At 39.6% G+C, this 5,000-nt stretch overlaps 1 protein-coding gene across 1 annotated transcript in view; it reads left to right on the top strand.

Moving 5' to 3' along the window:
• LOC138052343 (uncharacterized) overlaps positions 1–422 on the top strand; it is a 39,535-nt gene extending 39,113 nt beyond the window's left edge. The window contains exon 7 of the mRNA XM_068898798.1: positions 1–422. This exon is cut by the window's left edge and continues 1,034 nt beyond it. The gene's annotated coding sequence lies outside the window, so the exon portion shown is untranslated.
• The last annotated feature ends 4,578 nt before the right edge of the window (positions 423–5,000 follow it).

Here is a 5,000-nt window from a genome sequence, read left to right as displayed (position 1 = left end):
AAAGAGGGGGGTAAAATGAGCGCACCGTCGGCTTCCTGGGAGAGTACTCTCTAGAGAGTAAAGGAACTTCCGACGTTAAATAACGTGTACCTTTACCTTTACCTTTACATAGTCATTGAATTTCTCGTGGGATCTTCCTCTCCACGTATGTCAGTGGTTATTATAAATAAGAAATCTCGAAGAGAAAGAAAATTAGAACGGCAAAAAGGTCTCCATAATAAGCCATATCTGTTATGAGCTTTGAGATCATAACCTCTTCCACTGGCTGCTCCTCGTTATGATTTCATTATCTGCTTTAGAGCTGTTCCTCAGAATACGATTTAGTAATGATATGTAACTGTAGATAGCTCAGCCTTTTGTGCATCCCTGAGAGGTTGAATTGAAAGAAATCACTATATCTTTAAATAAACCACTATCATGCACAAATATTGGATAACGAGGTCTCAGTTGTTTCGCCATCTACGAAGAACCGACACCGAGGGTCATAGGGCGTTCATTTGTCTCTTTTCTTATTCTTAGGACAGTACCGGGCTGGGTATTTTCTTGCACAACATCTAAAAATACTGATTGACACATTCCTTACAACTGTTTATTATACCTCTTAGATAGCATGCGCCCTATTTTTAGCGTCCGACAGGCCCCGTATTCTGTAGTACGGACGGCAAAATTTAAAATTTTGATAAAGCATTCCCTAGTCAAGATTTTTATGTCGTTTATGTTACATAAACTTGTGAAACTGTTTAAAAGCCAAGAAAATTTATTAGTTTTTTAGATTTTGACGCAATCTTTGTGGCAGTTGAACCTCCCGCTTGGCTTCAATTAGTTTCCTTTCCCGCGTGTCTGATTACCTCGTTTTCTCGGTCCGTACTGTAAAATTACGGATCCTCGTTTTTTTCCTGTTGATTACTCGGTTCAACCGCAGTTTCCCAATTGACAGTACAGTGTCTTAATTTAATGGATTGAAGTTATTTTACCAAACACTTCTGTCCTTCTTTGTACCCTGACTGTACGAAAAAACGTTTTAGGTGTTCTTCCCAGTTGTCACTACATCATACTAATTATTGTACTAAGTAGTAATTATGTGAAGAGTTTACATGATTTAGGGGGACGCAGCCTCAAAACAGACTTAAAAACATAGTTAAAAATCCATATAAACGTGTTTTATTTTAAAGTCCGTAACTTGGTCTCTGTTCGACCTGACAGAATCAAACTTGGACAGATAGCGAATCTCAATGTTATCTTTCACGTGATGGTGTTAATTTATCTATTGGCTCAAATTTGAAACTCGCCCGAGATCCCTGCGCATTTCCGAAACGGCCTATTCCATGTCTCGTAAAGGATTAAATCGTTTGTTGTCGCCCCAAACCATTTGTTTTTTCTCTACTTCATTTCGCATTAGGGAAAACCATTTTTCCTTTGCATAAACCATTTCATGTCAGGTCGATTCGTTGGTTGCTGGACTGTAGGATATGAGTTCCTTTCGAGACCATTTATGGTTTCTCTGAGCATGATTTGTAATTACGCTAAATCAATCGTACATTCGTTAAACCGATTCAGATTACATTGAATCGTTTGTCAGTTCTTTAATTCATTTCACATTATGGAAAACCATTTGTCCTTTGCATAAAGCAACTTTATGTTTGCTCGATTAATTTCTGTACGATATATGAATTCCTTTCAGATCATTTGTTATTTCCATGAAGCTTTTATTATTACACTAAGTCAATCGACCGTTCGTTAAAACGTAATACAGAAATGGGTGTTGCAAACAAAATCGGCTCGTAGGTTAAACCCAATTTTAGCCTGCTTGAAACGAGTTTAACCTAAAACAGGATTTTAAACGCAACTCGAGTAGAGGAGGGTATCATATACTTCTTACTAACCGAGTTCGAGTTCCATACTGTAAACTCACGGACAGCGTTTCTTCCCGTTGATTTATGGCTCAACCACAGAGCAACGTGAACTGGTTCATTGGAGCAGTGCGAATCAGACTAAATAATTTAGAAATGATGCAGTCTAAATACAACTGTTGGCCACACCGGGTTGGAGTTAGCGTGTGTCACCTTGCTCATTTTTTGTTAAATATAAGTAGCTTTGCATTTGTCAAATGGTTCACTCAAATAATTTATAAACGAAATAGGAAAATAGGAAATTCTCTAGTCATTACTGTTAAAACGGAAAAGACTAAGCGGAACCCGTTTTATGGAAATGAAAATCGGTTGATCTTGCAAACGCAAACTGGTATAGTATGTCAACAAACGGTCCGGTACGTGGTTCAGACCATCGATGCTCAATGTAATATGAAACGGTTTTTGCCTTTCACCCCTTTGCCAACACCTCCATCAGTGTGGCCTATTCAAAAAACGAAAACAACGACAGAGTTCTCGTCATGATTAAGTGATGGAGAGGGGAGAGGGTTACGGGTCCTATTCTTTTGTTTATTTCAGGTAAACCCCTTTAGTGTTTCATTGACACGATTACTGCGGCGTGCTATCAACGTATACCGAGCGGGCATATTTGTCTCGGGCAGCTTCTGATTCCTCCCTCAAACGGCATTTGCCCACTTCTGTTCTGAATTTCGACGATTAAGTTTCCCGTTTCTGTGATATGCTGTTTGCTCGCAGTTTCAGGTCAAGCTGGAAAGTCTGTTCCCCGACCTCTGTGTCCCCTCTCTTGGAACTCCCTTTAATTTCGTTGGCTTTTTGTCCTAACAAAATGGAATCAGATCACTATGCTCAGAACTGATGAGTGACTTATTTTCCTTCTTATTGTTTCCCGTTGACACAAGCCTGAGTATTTACGTTAAATACACGAACATGATGCCATGAAATCAAGATTTTTTTCAATGCGCTGAAGTCTTAGGTTTTTGGAATCCGGTGAAACAAGAAGTGAACAGGCGGTCTTATCTTCCTGACGTGCTCATCATGTATATTGTAATTTTGCTTCGCTCAATTATAACGACTGATTGCTAGTTTTATCTGGTTATCAGTCTAAACAAAGGTAAGACAGTGGAAGTCTTGCCTACTGAGTGTAATGTTTTGTTCTGACCACATTGCGACATCTGTGAGTTACCATTGAATAGAACCTTTGGAACATGGAACACAGTATAATTTTAATCAGATACCTGGCTGTAAGTCTTTATGGTTAAATTTAAATATTCTGGGTAGAAAAATCGTCTTCGAGTGTGATGAAACAAAAAAAGCCAAATTTAACCACAAAGTCTGATACATGGAACATAAATTCCCCATTGAGACTGTACATGGCTGTTAAAACAAAAGCAACTAAAGTTGCCTATAGTTTCACATCGACCAACAAAGTTAAAGATACACTGCTCTCCCGCACAATCAGTACCACACTGAAATCGAAACATACTCGAAAACTCATTTTCACTCGCTCCTGCTCGTCGCTGGTATCATCGCCCTACTTGTAAAAGTACTGTTGAGTTTGTCATCGTAGCGAAATCTTCGTGCTCAGTGATACAGGTAATTATTTCAATGCTATCATCAAAAACCGGTTTCCAAATCGCATTCGTAACTTCATGACAACGACGAAACTCCGTTTTCGTCGTTGCTTTGTTTACATTTGCACCTTACGTACACGTAAAGTATGAAATCAGGTAGGTTAACAGCAGCGAATTCACACAACAGTGCCCAGCTAATAACACTTACCATTCACGAACGGTCAGTCGACGGTCAACATTTGAGGCGTAAGTCCATCTTTCTGTGTCATTGGTTGAATCATCGCTGGCAAGTGGTTTCGTCACCATATGGCTCGATATCTCCGGTAACGAGCTCAATTTCTCCTCCTAATTCTTTTCCTGTTCAGAAGAACTTTGGAACGAGTAAGAAGTAATGAAATACTGATTTGAATCGCTCAACATTTTCACTCAACATTTTAGTGCAGGACTGTGCTGCCAGGCTGCATGGAATGTTTGCACGGGGTAAACGGTGTGACGTCACGAATTGGCTGAAAAAAGCACACTAGATCCCAGTCTCCAGGACACTTGAAAGGCTCAACAGCCGGTGTTTTGAACGCGAAAAGTGGGGCTTTTTTGAACGTTTAAGACGTTTAAAGGTCCGGAGTACTTTAGAATACATAATGAACTATTTATAATTGCAAAAAAAAAGTTCATGCCACATCCAATTTAAGAAATGTGGGCGACAATAATTGCGGTTGACAAGCTAAAAATCCTGGTGGGAGATTCCAGTCCCCCCCCCTCCTCATGCAAAAAATAATAGTAAGAAGTAAAACATCTACCATTTTACGGTTGATCCACGCTTATTTTTTTTGATATCTCGTCGAGGATGCTGAAAGTAGCATTTCCGAGCTTCAAGATATCAAAATTTTGTAACAGAGAATTTCCCCAGAACCCCCCACAAGTTAGCGTCTCCGGTGCTTGCTTGTTAACCGTTGTTGATGGAGACTCTCACGCAGACTCTCTCAGGGATTCGTTACGCGTTCCTCTTCCACGAGCGTCTGCTGAAACGAGCTTGAATTTACGTAAACCAATCACATGTACAACGGAATTCCAGATTCTGGAGGTGCACTTTAGACCCTTAGAAAACTGCAAGAATGATAGTCTTCGTGTGTTGGGCATTTAAAATCGCTGACTTTTTATCAAAGAGAAACTGGAGCTACTGTCCTAGTTGCGTTCATTGCACTTGAAGGCTTGCCGAAAACGTGACAACGCCATATCTCATTAAGAATGACCGAATTGAGATCATGGGATGTATATGTGTACCGCCTTAAACACAATGACGGTCTTCAGGGACTTGTGACACTGCTAAAATATTTGACAACAAAGGCCAATAATTACTGAAAAACAATAACAAAAAAGTAATTTATATTCCGCGTACGATGCCAAAATCAGTGAGAATTTTTGACTCACCAGAGTGCAAATGCATAACCCACCGAGAAAACAAAATTAATGTTTCTGACGAATATTTTGAAACGGCTTTGTCCCTTTCATGATTCATCCAAAGAAGAAGTTGATTGACGCT

The sequence above is a fragment of the Montipora capricornis genome, chromosome 6 (genome assembly GCF_036669925.1).
Source record: "Montipora capricornis isolate CH-2021 chromosome 6, ASM3666992v2, whole genome shotgun sequence".
In the NCBI taxonomy this organism is placed as follows: Eukaryota; Metazoa; Cnidaria; class Anthozoa; order Scleractinia; family Acroporidae; genus Montipora; species Montipora capricornis.
This window is presented reverse-complemented; position numbering and strand designations above follow the sequence as displayed.